The sequence below is a fragment of the Silurus aristotelis genome, assembly GCF_946808225.1.
Source record: "Silurus aristotelis genome assembly, chromosome: 4".
Classification (NCBI taxonomy): domain Eukaryota; kingdom Metazoa; phylum Chordata; class Actinopteri; order Siluriformes; family Siluridae; genus Silurus; species Silurus aristotelis.
In genome coordinates, this window is record NC_139577.1 from 18,110,595 (window position 1) to 18,126,471 (window position 15,877).

Here is a 15,877-nt window from a genome sequence, read left to right on the forward strand (position 1 = left end):
TTTTCAGTAAAATCGTGCATTTTTAAAGTCCCCTTTGTCTTTCCTACTTAAGAAGGGTACCAGACACTATACTGTCAAATTGCAACCATCACTGTGTAAAAGCCAATGTGAAGACAGTAAGCAAAAAAAACCCGCAAATTTAGCTCCCCATTATCTACCATTTCACTCTGAAAGGACCATATCGGATTTGCATTGCTTGCTACTTTAGACTCGCTGAAGCTGAAGCCAAACTGTAATTTAGTACCCAGTTACATCAAATGTTTACAAAGAATTGTTGTCCAACTGGGACAGATTAATTTACAGCTGTCAGAGCATACTAATATTATGCCAAATCAGCTCCAAAACAGCTAGCACTGATTGCTTTATACCCAATTTAATGTCACTCTACTCTACAGTTTACAGTAATCATTTACATGTGTAGTGCTGGATTGTGCAATGCAAACAAACAGATGGATAATATTGGATTTGGTTTGACTGTAAACACTACAGAAATGAAACTGATAGCTTCATCTGTAAATAATTAATGGTGTTTGTGCAAATTGCTGTGGTCTTCTGAATAATGTTTGGTATGTGTTTATGCATACTGTAGACTATAGACTATAGACTTGTTCTTTATATTCCTGTACAAAAAAACATTCTTTTTTGTAAATTAAAAACTTTAGTTAGAAATTACCAAAACTAGGCCATGAATGTTTTGAACAGACACATATTGTTTTAGTATTAAAAACCAACCACTGAGATTTTCTATTTAGGGCTTACTACTTAATTACTGCTGTAGTTCATTAAAAATTTTTGCTGACAGCACAAGCATGTCAAACAGCATGTAACTGAATTTCCATCCTGGAGATCTCAGTTACTTTTTTAAATAGTTACTTTGGGTTCTTGACTAATGTTTCTCTTTAATTAGCAACATTTTAGGATAAAGTAAATGTAAATGATTATAGCAAAGATATGTTAACAAGGATTATAAAAGGGCACAGTAATCCCTGAATTAGATACAAGGCTTGATAGCTGACAAAATATATCTGCCTGATATGTTTTTATATTAAGTGTATTCTTCTTTTGTGAAAAGCATGTTGAAAATACCATTAAGAGTAAATAGCATAAGGGATTTGTGGATGGATTTTGTTGGTTAGAGAGTGATGCTAATAATGCCAAGGTTGCAGGTTTGATCCTGTATCCACATTCTCACGGTTTACGCTTTGCCCAGGGTTTATTTTTTTGTTGTAGTTTGGTTTTTAAAAGCACAAATCACAGCAAATGTATATTTTGTGATGTTTATATTACAAACCAGTTGAGTTTGTCATAATTGTGAGTCATAACTATTATAGTTAATGAAGAAAAATAATTAGAATTATTTCATACTATATTTGGTTGTCATTATAGGAAATAAATAAATAAGCATAAATAAATAAATGAAGGGTTTCTTCATGAAACATGCACTGAATTAAAATGAGCCAAGCTAAATAAAAAAATGTCAGACAGGATGTGTGAGCTAAGCAGAGTTTCAGAAAACTAATTATTCAGTTACGTGAAGAATTCTAACAGATGGAATTATAAATCCTTTAAAAAATAATAATAATAATACTAATAATAATAATAATAATAATAATAATAATAATTTAACGGATAATTTAATTCATTTCAGTCACTTCTGTAAAACAGTAATGACACTACCAATATTCCATTTAAATATTCCACTGCAGTCTCATTAAACTCAATACAAAGAAAACAACCCATTGTGAATGCTTATAAGGTTTAATCAAAATACATTTAATTGTGTTAGTTAGCCACTCCATATAATCTGAAAACAATAACAGGCCGGTAACAATTTTCAGGAATATCTCACCAACTTTTAATTCTCTTCTGCAAGCTAAATACAACACCTCACTTCACCCTTGTAGGAAGCAGCTGCTTAGATTATGATGGGGAAAAAAGAAATAAAAAAGCCCTATAATTTTCGGAAAATAACTGAAAAACATATTTATGTCTGCTCTGAAAGTGTGGTAATATTTATTTTATATTATATATATTTCTTATATATATATATATATATATATATATATATATATATATATATATATATATATATATATATATATATATATATATATATATATCAAGTCAAGTTTATTTGTATAGCGCTTTTCACAACAGACATTGTCTCAAAGCAGCTTTACAGAAAGCAACAGTGAAGGTGATATATATATATATATAGTGCCTTGCGTAAGTATTCGGCCCCCTTGAACTTTACGACCTTTTGCCACATTTCAGGCTTCAAACATAAAGATATGAAACTGTAATTTAACAAATAAAAAACTGAAAAATTGGGCGTGCAAAATTATTCAGCCCCCTTAAGTTAATACTTTGTAGCGCCACCTTTTGCTGCGATTACAGCTGTAAGTCGCTTGGGGTATGTCTCTATCAGTTTTGCACATCGAGAGACTGAAATTTTTGCCTATTCCTCCTTGCAAAACAGCTCAAGCTCAGTGAGGTTGGATGGAGAGCATTTGTGAACAGCAGTTTTCAGTTCTTTCCACAGATTCTCGATTGGATTCAGGTCTGGACTTTGACTTGGCCATTCTAACACCTGGATATGTTTATTTGTGAACCATTCCATTGTAGATTTTGCTTTATGTTTTGGATCATTGTCGTGTTGGAAGACAAATCTCCGTCCCAGTCTCAGGTCTTTTGCAGACTCCATCAGGTTTTCTTCCAGAATGGTCCTGTATTTGGCTCCATCCATCTTCCCATCAATTTTAACCATCTTCCCTGTCCCTGCTGAAGAAAAGCAGGCCCAAACCTTGATGCTGCCTCCATCATGTTTGACAGTGGGAATGGTGTGTTCAGGGTGATGAGCTGTGTTGCTTTTACGCCAAACATAAAGTTTTGCATTGTTGCCAAAAAGTTCGATTTTGGTTTCATCTGACCAGAGCACCTTCTTCCACATGTTTGGTGTGTCTCCCAGGTGGCTTGTGGCAAACTTTAAACGACACTTTTTATGGATATCTTTAAGAAATGGCTTTCTTCTTGCCACTCTTCCATAAAGGCCAGATTTGTGCAGTATACGACTGATTGTTGTCCTATGGACAGAGTCTCCCACCTCAGCTGTAGATCTCTGCAGTTCATCCAGAGTGATCATGGGCCTCTTGGCTGCATCTCTGATCAGTCTTCTCCTTGTATGAGCTGAAAGTTTAGAGGGACGGCCAGGTCTTGGTAGATTTGCAGTGGTCTGATACTCCTTCCATTTCAATATTATCGCTTGCACATTGCTCCTTGGGATGTTTAAAGCTTGGGAAATCTTTTTGTATCCAAATCCGGCTTTAAACTTCTCAACAACAGTATCTCGGACCTGCCTGGTGTGTTCCTTGTTCTTCATGATGCTCTCTGCGCTTTAAACGGACCTCTGAGGCTATCACAGTGCAGGTGCATTTATACGGAGACTTGATTACACACAGGTGGATTCTATTTATCATCATTAGTTATTTAGGTCAACATTGGATCATTCAGAGATCCTCACTGAACTTCTGGAGAGAGTTTGCTGCACTGAAAGTAAAGGGGCTGAATAATTTTGCACGCCCAATTTTTTTAATTTTTTATTTGTTAAAAAAGTTTGAAATATCCAATAAATTTCGTTGCACTTCATGATTGTGTCCCACTTGTTGTTGATTCTTCACAAAAATTACAGTTTCATATCTTTATGTTTAAAGCCTGAAATGTGGCAAACGGTCACAAAGTTCAAGGGGGCCGAATACTTTCGCAAGGCACTGTATATATATAAAAAAAAAATATATATATATATATATATATATATATATATATATATATATATATATATATATATATATATATATATATACACACACACACACACACACACACACACACACACACACACACACACACACACACACACACACACACACACACAACAATGTCCACTATTTGTAATTGCAATGAGGACCCAAAGTGAAATCACTGCATAAACTGTACATTGAAAATTAGATAAAATAAGATAATTTTACACAAACAATTTGAAATGTAAACAAATATAAATGCCTAGTATGAGGGTACAATAGGTATCAATGTCTCACATGTTCAGGGTCTATGTGTGTGCATGTATATCTCTATATCTGTGTATTCCCTTATTCATTTCATTTCATTTCATTTGTATTTGTATAGTGCCTTTAACGTTGAACATTGTCTCATAGCAGCTTTACACAGATAATGTGGTGATAAAAAATAAATATGTTCTTTATGTGTAAGTTTGTCCCTGATGAGTGAGCCGGTGGTGACTGCGGCAAGGAAAAACTCCCCGAGATGACCTAAGGAAGAAACCTTGAGAGGAACCAATCCTCATCTGGGTGGCACTGAATATCCATTTATTACAGATAAACGATGTTGAGGGGTGCAGTGTTATTCACATCCTCAGTACAAGGTCATCTAGCAATTTTCTTATCTTAGCTCCAACATAATAATCTCAGTTGCAGAACAAAGAATTAACAGCATAAAAAGCCAGAGCTTCATCCTGCAGTGAGTGAAACACATTTCTATTAGGGCTTATTTAAAACGTTTATATGAATAGCATTTAGCTATACTCTTTTCTGCACGTCGACATGTGATGTTTTTTTAATAAAGCGTGGAATCCTACCTTCCCTCTTCCTTTTTCTTGCTACACAAAGGACAAGCTTAACTCTCTACACAGCAAAGATGAAATTTTGTCATGCTTTGGTTACCTTCAGCTTCCCCACCCCCTTTCTCAAGAGAGAATAGCACTGACTACAGGGAAAACTGGGGCAGGTAGTTTTATCAGACTCAACCAAGAGACCATATCCCTGCTGGGAAAACTAAGGAATATGGCCTATATTTAACTGTCGTCTTCTGCAAGTAAAGGATTAAAAATTCTGGATTTTGCCCCAGGATTAATGTTTATACTAATACACCTGCCTATAATACATACCTCATTTCAAAAAAAAAAAAAAAAAACTTTTAACCTTGTTAAAATAATGCTTTATAGGTAGACACTTTACATATTACAATGTAAAATGTAATAATGTAATGGGGTCACAGAGATAATATAACAAAATCCCAAACCTGTAAAACAAATCCTCCTGGATGCATCACTCAAGCAGAAGATGGTTTAAATAGAAGTAAGTGTGAACAATAAGGGCTTTGTAAGAGCTGTGATAGGAACCACAGGTCTAAATCAATAAATCACTCAAGTGCATAAAATTACAACCACTTAAAATTTTACTTAAGGGAGATTAGAGAGTTATAATTGTCCTTTTTTCTGATGAATGTAATTAAAAAAAGAACTGACTTCAAGCTTGCCTGGTGTATGTAAAGAGTAGTTTAGTGACATCTAACTCTCTTAATATTCTAGCTTTATATCTTTTATCACAGCTGTGCAAAATAATATATAGCACCACTGTGCTTAGCGTAGCTGTTCTCTAGCTAAGAAGATCCTAATTAATCACCACTACCCATTAAATTCCACTTCAGCTCTCTTGCACATAGCATAATTGTGTGCAGTGCATTCTGAATACACACTTAAAGCACACAGTTGCATTTGCATACATTTATTGCAACTGTCTAACAAATACTGATCCCAACAACTTTATATAATATATCTGCATGTACAGGTGTGTGGCTCCCATTTTTCATTATCAGCATATTTATCTGAGCAGATAGCACACTACAGAAAAACAAGATGTATAAAGAAGTAGGGCTGATGCTGATTTCTTTCTAAGCATTAGTGCAGATTTGTGCAGCCCATCAGTGACAGTCATTTCAGGCAATTACTCATAGTCTTTCTTTCGGCTGAAATTTTTCAGTTCACACTGACACTGACACATCAGCAATGAGTGATATGGCAGATGTGAAATACAGACACGGGTGTAATAAATGCAAAGATGGTGGATTATCTGCCCAATTATCTTCCTTCACTTTAAAATGTGTTTGGAAAAGAAATATTTAAAGAGCAAAAGGGGAACATTAGTGTTTTCTCTATTTACCATATTTTTATGGACCTGAAACACTTAAATTCAGTCATGAATTCAACTGCCTTCTTGTCTGTGTGTGTGTGTGTGTGTGTGTGTGTGTGTGTGTGTGTGTGTGTGTGTGTGTGTGTGTGTGTGTGTGTGTGTGTGGGTTTGTTGAACCTTTAGGATATAATGCAATGAATTCCTCCTTAGCAAGCTCCAGTTAGACAGATTTCATCTTCTCGTCTGAAATCCTGACCAGCCACCACTTATTTAGAAGCCTTCCTAAATATTGTTTGAGTAAGGTAATGTCTGAGTATCAAAATATTGTCTGTCATTACTATTCCTACCAATACCACTAGCCCAATTATAAAACATAAAATAGCAGTTGGCAGTTACTTTTGCCCTTTAACTATACAGTATAACAATTTATACACAAACTGCATATTTTCATGATAAATTCCCACTCATATATTCATATGTGTGCCAAATGCATGCTTGAACAAAACTTTTATTCCTGTAAGCCCCATTTAATGATATTTACAGGCACAGTCATGTTTTCATAAGAACAGTCCTGTATATTTTTCATTTCAGTTCCACAAGCTTGGTGAAAGTTTGCACATTTAAATGGCACAGTTACACTGAAATCGGACGACAGCTGCTTAGTAGCAAAGTGCGAAAAAACAGACAGGTTTAAGAAATTAATGGGCAATCACCTGTCCACATTCTACAAACTAAGCAATGCCTTTGTAAGCGTTTCTCTTACCACCGTGACTGCCCTTCAACAAACAACATCGCAAGATTTATGTGTGCCAAGAAAAATCAGCATTTTTACTTCATATTCTTCTTCTTTCCTTTTTTTCTACAGCTATAAGCTACATCATAAAACTGTTCAATCACGTTATTAATTTTAAAGTGCTGACAGAATTTTACTTATCCAGTGAAAGAAACAAGCTGATTTTATTGAGAAGATTGACCTTAGGGTCTTACAACAGCTATTAACAAGAGCAGACACACAGTCAATAGACATTTGTAGTTGTTGGTTGTTCCATCAGCTTGCGCCCTATTAATGAGAAAAGTAAAGGTGAAGTGTGTCTGAAGGTCAAGGTGCAAAAAATTACCATGTCTCAAAAAGGGCAAATGAGTCATATAAATCAGTAGCAGGAATAGATTAGCATTTACACTGTGGCCAAGGCTCTCGGATTAAACATTTACTGTAGGATTCATATTCCAAGGTCAGTTTCTCCACTGGTGGGAGCACAGGCAGTTTTCTACACCTATTACTGTATATAGGCCTGGCTACAACAATATAAAATGAATGACCATATTCATTTCTTGAAAATTATTTTTGAAACCTTAATTTCATTTTAACATGTCTTCTTCTTCTTCTTCTTCTTCTTCTTTCGGATGCTTCCGTTAGGGGTCACAATAGCAGATCATCTTTCTCCATATCGCTCTGTCCTATATCTGCCTCTTTTAAACCAACTACCTGCATGTCTTCCCTCACCACATCCAAAAACCTCCTCCTTGGTCTTCCTCTATTCCTCCTTCCAAACTGGCCCATCCTCAGCATTCTCCAACCGATATACCCCATGTTCTTCCTCTGAGCATGTCCAAAGCATCTCAATCTCGCCTCCCCTTACCTTGTCTCCAATACGTCCTACATGCGCTGTCCCTCTAATAAACTCGTTTCTAATTTTGTCCATCCTCGTTACTGAAAACCTCAACATCTTCAGATCTGCTACCTCCAGCTTCAGATCTGCTACCTCCACTGCCATCTTTCCTAAACATCTCCATGCTTCTACCGGTATGTCATCTGGTCCAACCGACTTTCCATTTTTTATCCTTTTAATCGCTGCTCTCACTTCCTCCTTACTAATCCTATTCACTTCCTGCTTCACCATCCCCATATCATCCAACCTTCTCTCTCTCTCTGATTTTCCTCATTCATCAGCTGCTCAAAATACTCCCTCTACTGCCTCAACACACTCTCCTCACTAGTCAACACATTTCCATCTCCATCCTTTATTGCTTTAACTTGCAGCACATCCTTCCCATCTTGGTTCCTTTGCCCGGCCAATTGTTACAAATCCTTTTCTCCTTCCTTAGTGTCCAACTTCTCATACAGCTCCTCATAAGCCTTTTCCTTAGCTTTCGCCACATCCCTCTTTACCTGCTGCCGCATCTTCTTGTACTCCTGCCTACTTTTTTCATCTTTCTGTTGATCCAAATTCTGTTTTGCCAACCTCTTTCTCTTTATGCTTTCCTGTACTTCCTCATTCCACCACCACGTCTCTTTGGTTTTAACATGACAATATTCATAAACCAATAACAGCATGTTACAGACTATTTTTTTAGCATTAAAGCTGGTTTTACTAAATGGCACAAAAAGTAAAGAAACCATTACTGATTTGGTTTACTGTATTCAAATTTACATGCCTTTCATTTTCAAAGTGCAAAATATTTAGCTGGGGATCATTTTAATGAGCCACTCTTTCAGTTCGTCAAGGCTGATATTAATTACTAATTTATCACCCATGAAAAGCCAGAGTTATTTTTGGCCCTGAATGTCACCAAATCTCAGCTGATGGGTCTACAGCTTCGAATGTTTTTACAGCACAACACTTAATAGATCATTATTTGCGCAGTTACATTCAAGCAAAATGAAAAACATTTGCAAGTGTCTGAATGTACCTCTGTTATAAATCCTAGTTCTTATGGGTGTGTGTGTGTGTGTGTGTGTGTCAGGCTGCAGACGCGGAAGCCGATATAGTCCGATTATTGTCCTTTTATTTCAACAACCGTACAACACAGAAACACTCATAAGCCGTTGAAAACAACAAACAAAGACATCCGCTCGATACGCGTTGTCCGCTATGAGTTTGAATGTCCCAAGCATAATCCATAAAGCCTTCGGCAATGAGTAATCCAAGTCGGAAGTGGAATCCGCATATACAGCCGGCGGTCGAGCAGCCACGCGATTGTCCAGCTTGACAATATAACGACCGACAGCCTGTGACTCAAGAACGTGAGTTTATGTAGTCTGATCTTTCATGAGCCACAGCTGTCGGTAATCTTGGGAAGCAGCGTGACTGCTATCGAGGGGGGCGTGGCAGGGTGGATCTCTGACAGCTATAGACGGGGGCGTGGCAGGGTGAATCCCTGACAGCTACAGAGGGGGGCGTGGCAGGGTGAATCCCTGACAGTACCCCCCCCCTCCAGGGGCGACACCTGACGCCCCAAAACCCACCTATGCCAGGCGGGCCAGGGCACTCCGAGGAAGGCCTCCTTAGACGCCTGGGAGCAACGGAGGCCTGGTGAGCATCCTCTGCGAAGAGCCGGCATGGGACAACACCTTGCAGGAGGATCCGGAACGGAGCCACACCCTCGGTGCTGACGGGAGGCTGAGTAAAGCCCCTGGCGGGGATTGGAGCCGGAGCGACCTCCATGGCGGGGAACCGGAACTGGACGCCAACCATGACAATGACCGGGGAGTGGAGGACATCCCGGGCGGAGACCAGGAACGTCGTACCCCCCTCTGAGGGACCTGGAGGACCGACGTCGCCGTCAGAGGGACCTGGAGGACCGACGTCGCCGTCAGAGGGACCTGGAGGACCGACGTCGCCGTCAGAGGGACCTGGAGGACCGACGTCGCCGTCAGAGGGACCTGGAGGACCGACGTCGCCGTCAGAGGGACCTGGAGGACCGACGTCGCCATGCGGGGATCCCGGGGGCGATCCGTCGTCCTGAAGAGGACCTGGGGGCGAGACGTCGCCTTCTGTGGAGCCCGGGGGCGAGACGTCGCCTTCTGTGGAGCCCGGGGGCGAGACGTCGCCTTCTGTGGAGCCCGGGGGCGAGACGTCGCCTTCTGTGGAGCCCGGGGGCGAGACGTCGCCTTCTGTGGAGCCCGGGGGCGAGACGTCGCCCTCTGTGGAGCTTGGATGCGAAACGTCGCCTTCTGTGGAGCCCGGATGCGAAACGTCGCCTTCTGTGGAGCCCGGGGGCGAAACGTCGCCTTCTGTGGAGCCCGGGGGCGAAACGTCGCCTTCTGTGGAGCCCGGGGGCGAAACGTCGCCTTCTGTGGAGCCCGGGGGCGAAACGTCGCCTTCTGTGGAGCCCGGGGGCGAAACGTCGCCTTCTGTGGAGCCCGGGGGCGAAACGTCGCCTTCTGTGGAGCCCGGGGGCGAAACGTCGCCTTCTGTGGAGCCCGGGGGCGAGCCGTCGCCTTCTGAGGAGCCCGGGGGCGAGCCGTCGCCTTCTGAGGAGCCCGGGGGCGAGCCGTCGCCTTCTGCGGGCGCTGGGGGCGAGCCGTCGCCTTCTGCGGGCGCTGGGGGCGAGCCGTCGCCTTCTGCGGGCGCTGGGGGCGAGCCGTCGCCTTCTGCGGGCGCTGGGGGCGAGCCGTCGCCTTCTGCGGGCGCTGGGGGCGAGCCGTCGCCTTCTGCGGGACTGTGGGGTGAGCCGTCGCCGTCGGTGGAACCCGGGGGCAGCGGTTCAACTTCCCTTTCGCAGTCCTGGAGCCGGGGTGAGTGCACAGGGAAACCCCTGGGCGTAGGGGCGCTCCTTGGGACCCTTAGGAGCAGATCGGAGCCTACTGAGCAGCCTGGAAATGAGGTGAAGCCTGCCTGGAGATCCACGAGCGGAGAAGGGCTCGCCTGGAGGTCCACGACATCAGTGGAGCTCTCTTTGGGACACTGAAGCGGAGACGAGCTCGTGGGGTCGCTCGGAGGCGGAGACGAGCTCTCGGGAGGAGCCTGGAGCGGAGTCGTGCCCTCTTGAGGAGCCTGGAGCTGGGCGGAGCTCTCTGGAGTGACCTGGAGCTGGGCGGAGCTCTCTGGAGTGACCTGGAGCTGGGCGGAGCTCTCTGGAGGGACCTGGAGCTGGGCGGAGCTCTCTGGAGGGACCTGGAGCTGGGCGGAGCTCTCTGGAGGGACCTGGAGCTGGGCGGAGCTCTCTGGAGGGACCTGGAGCTGGGCGGAGCTCTCTGGAGGGACCTGGAGCTGGGCGGAGCTCTCTGGAGGGACCTGGAGCTGGGCGGAGCTCTCTGGAGGGACCTGGAGCTGGGCGGAGCTCTCTGGAGGGACCTGGAGCTGGGCGGAGCTCTCTGGAGGGACCTGGAGCTGGGCGGAGCTCTCTGGAGGGACCTGGAGCTGGGCGGAGCTCTCTTGGAGGTCCTGGGGCGGAGCCGAGCTTTCCGTGGGCGAGATGTCGCCTTGGAAGGGGCTCTGGGATGGGGCGTCGTCTGGAAAGGGACTCGGAGGAGTCACTTCGCCTTCTGTGACCGGAGGTGTCGGCGCGGCGCTCTCGTGAAGACTCTGTGGCGGCGCGGCGCTCTCGTGAAGACTCTGTGGCGGCGCGGCGCTCTCGTGAAGACTCTGTGGCGGCGCGGCGCTCTCGTGAAGACTCTGTGGCGGCGCGGCGCTCTCGTGAAGACTCTGTGGCGGCGCGGCGCTCTCGTGAAGACTCTGTGGCGGCGCGGCGCTCTCGTGAAGACTCTGTGGCGGCGCGGCGCTCTCGTGAAGACTCTGTGGCGGCGCGGCGCTCTCGTGAAGACTGGGAACCTCGGTTCCACGGTAACCTCGGAACAGAGCGGCACGCCTGTAGAAGCTCTGTGACGGCATGGTGTGCTCGCCGACGCTCGGAGATGGTGTGGTGCGTCCACGAGAACCCCGGAACAAAGCAGCACGCTGGTAGAGACCCTGAGATGAAGCAGCCCTCTCATCAAAACATTGGGGCTGAGCTGCAGGCTCATGGGAGACCCGGCACGGAGCCGCGTGCTCTTGAGAACCTTGGAATGGAGCACCTTCCTCCTCAAGGGGACTGTAGTGGAGATCCACCACCTCTATCCCCAACTTCCCCAGAAGCAGCCCGCTGAATTCGGCGAGTGAGCCGAATTTGCCCCCTTTGGCGCTCCATAGTGAGCTGGCTTTGGCAAGAACTTCTCCAGACAGGAGGGAAATACAGAGGGCAATCTTGGCTCGTTCGGAAGGAAACCGGGAAATGTTAACAGCCACATACTCGCCGATGCCTTGCAGAAATCCGCCCAATTCGTCTTTTTTTCCCGAGTAACGAGCCGGTAATCCCCTCGCGCTCTCTGAGGGGCGTGGCGCAGCCGCGCTCTCATGATCTGGCTTCTGTGGATATGAACCGCGAGAAGCGGCACTGAGCTTCCGGAGGAAATCCGAAGCCGGGTTCAGCTGCCGATCCGTTGCGGTCGGAATCGCGGAATGGCGAATCCGCGTTCGGTATAGGTCGGTCGTTCTGTCAGGCTGCAGACGCGGAAGCCGATATAGTCCGATCATTGTCCTTTTATTTCAACAACCGTACAACACAGAAACACTCATAAGACGTTGAAAACAACAAACAAAGACATCCGCTCGATACGCGTTGTCCGCTATGAGTTTGAATGTCCCAAGCATAATCCATAAAGCCTTCGGCAATGAGTAATCCAAGTCGGAAGTGGAATCCGCATATACAGCCGGCGGTCGAGCAGCCACGCGATTGTCCAGCTTGACAATATAACGACCGACAGCCTGTGACTCAAGAACGTGAGTTTATGTAGTCTGATCTTTCATGAGCCACAGCTGTCGGTAATCTTGGGAAGCAGCGTGACTGCTATCGAGGGGGGCGTGGCAGGGTGGATCTCTGACAGCTACAGACGGGGGCGTGGCAGGGTGAATCCCTGACAGCTACAGAGGGGGGCGTGGCAGGGTGAATCCCTGACAGTGTGTGTGTGTGTGTGTGTGTGTGTGTGTGTGTGTGTGTGTGTGTGTGTGTGTGTGTGTGTGTGTGTGTTTTCAATAAAACAATATTTCTGTCCAGCCCAAGTACCTTGTTGGTACTTATAATTTGCTGGGTATTTTTTTTACTTTTGTGCAAAATTTAGAACTACTTAAAGGTTCCAAATGACCTGAATACAAAGAAATGGAATGAAACATAAGCACATTATTTTGTTAGCCCTCTAGCAAAACAGGAACAACACCTACTTTCTAAACTTTCAGGTTATATGAGATTTACATACCATACCAGTGTTTTATTATGGTCAGAATTACAGTGGCTCTGGATCACATAGTTCCTACCAATGCTGTTTAAAATTTAATATGATTGGTACAGGTGATTTCTATGACAGCAAAATTGGAAAAATACAAAGAAGTTTACAATGGCCTCTGTGCAAGGATGACATGCAAAAACATACTATAGTGAGTGCATTACTACTGCTGTAGTAGGTGTCAGAGCAAAGAAAGAAAACAAAGTCAGGGAGACCTTAAAATCATATGTTGAACATCCTGCAGAAGGTTCAATATCCTTGTATATTTAAATGCTTGTTTTTTTTTTAGTGAACAGGCCTGTCTAATCAAAAGTCCTGTAATAGTGAATGGGGCCATGTGCCAATCAACATGGCATGTGAATTGGCTGAGGATCATGGAAGTAGAAGTAGACGTAGAAATCATTTCAGTGATGACAGGTCCAATTACTGACATGACATTATCACCAAAAATGTAATCTAAAACTCATATACCTTTCTGCTCATAGCCAAAATGCTGTCTGTGACACACAACGCAAAGATGAGTATTTCTGTTCGAGTAAAAACAGCGGGTCAGTTTCAGAAGGCACACATACAAGCGCATCATTTAGACTGAAGCTGGAAATGTGCTGCATGCTATCTTTTAATAGCAGGTTGCTTTAAAGGTGTTTAAATGTGATATGCACAACGATGAAAGCATTAGCAGTAACCTTTTCAGAGCATATGAATATATTAATACTCAAGTGTGACATTTACAAAGCATTTGTAACCTATAACAATAGCTGCAATTTCCTTCACTGCATGCACAAGTAATGCATCCAAATGAATTATTATGAATAAAGCCAGAGTTCAATGAAGAAATATCATCAGCCCAAGCGGCAAGAAGTGTGGTATCATCATATGAAATCCTAATAATGATTAACAGAGGATTAAGAGTAGTCTAATGTTACCTTTAACAAACAATTTGTAAGTCACAATTTTTTATTTTATTTTCTAATTTCCAACCTCCTCAACTTGAGGTTTCCTACTAATGGTTTTGAAGTAGTCTTTTCAAATTTTAGTTCCTTGCCAGTTTATGGAGTGTCATCAAATCAAGATGGCACCACAGGTTTTTCTTAAGTAACTAAAATTGCATTTCATACCTTCAAATGAATTGCATTTTGATAAAAGTATTTAGATTGTTTTGTTGCTTCATTTTGTTTTTTCAGTTTGTGTGCCAAATGTGTCAAGGTCTAACAGGTAAATTACTGTCTAAATGCTAAATCGAACACAGTGAACTATGGCTGGGACATGAACTTAAAGTTGGTGGTATGACAGATCGTTATTTTCTTTTCTGTAAAGAAATATTAACAATGAAATGTTCTGCAAGCTGAGACATTAGCCCTGACTGTGTACCTCAGAGTTCAGTTGTCCTTTTATTTATCTCACTATTGACTTTGGGTTGACCTAAGTCCTCCCATTTACATTTTACATTTAGAGCACTTGGCAGATAGTCTTAAACAGAGTGACTTACAGAAGTGCTTTGTATTATCTATTATAAAAAAGACATATCTTCAGGCTATATAAAATAGGCCAAGGTCTAAAAGTCCTGTACAGCAAGAAAAATAATGTTGTGTTCATTCAAATACTTGGTATAGAGTTATGTCTTCAGTTAGTGTTTAAAAATCAAACAGCTATAGAAAGTTCACTGCACTTCCTTAGTACCAGGACAGAGAGGAGTATTGATGAAGGTCTTCCTTTAATCTTTAGTGATGGTGGATTAAATTGAGTCCTGTTAGAGATTTTGAGGAACCTGATACAGAGCAGAGTTTGCAGTGCCTTGCCCTATTTCACACACACTAATTGTATTGTTTTTTACCAATTGCATTCTTTTAGGCAGTGTAATTTAATACTGTGCTTATATCATGACTGAAATAATTATTTATATAAATTTTTATCTGGCAGTTTTATATTCTATACTAAATAGAGGTGACTATGATTGTACTTATTGTTTATGTTTTCTTTTTCTTGGAGGGGATGTTGCAAACCTCATAAACTGCTCACTAAAAAGTTAAACTCTCTCTTTTTTTTTTTTTTAGCATTATTGTAACCCTAAATACTTAGCAAACATTGTAAAGTAAAAATAAACACCTTTTATCCTGTAAATTAGCTAATGAGACACTTATTATTACAATGTAGCTTTTTCTTTTACCTGACGGTTGCTTGTTTCTTTTCTTCTGTCATTTACTTTTTTCAAAATAATTTCTCATTCAGCAAAGACAGGCTCAGGCTTTAGCCCCACAAACATCCAACAGATCCAAATAGTTAAGGAGCTGCATAGTCTTTATGATGAAATTCATTATTTTCGTTTTTTAAATAATGTTTTGCCGTTCTAGACTTTCCGGTGCCAGAAAAATCCAATACATGGCTCCGGAGTCAGTAATCATTTGCTTTCAGTGAAGTTTTGATTAAATGGTCTGCCCCCAGAGATAATACCCCATTGTACACATTTCTTCTTAAGTGGTCATTTTGCTGACTAGCATATGTTTTTTCCCCTTCACTGTAGCCGAAGTGTTTTTACTAACAGTATCCAATCAAAGTACAAGATTACATCATTCGTCATCATGCAAGACAAAACCCAGGCATGACAAAATTCATGTTACCTCAGTTTCAACACAGGAGCAAAAGCTTTCAGTGCACAGTGAGAAGCATACTTCATTCATTACGAAAGTAAATAAGTTATAGCATATTTATATATGATTTTCAAAATTTGCACAGTTCCTATTGTCCAGTCATAAGAAATAGCCCTCAATTCAAGTTGTAAAGATGTCAGGTATTACATATAAAATGCAACGTGTCTCAATTTTTTTTCCTCAGTAAAACTAAGAAACAATTG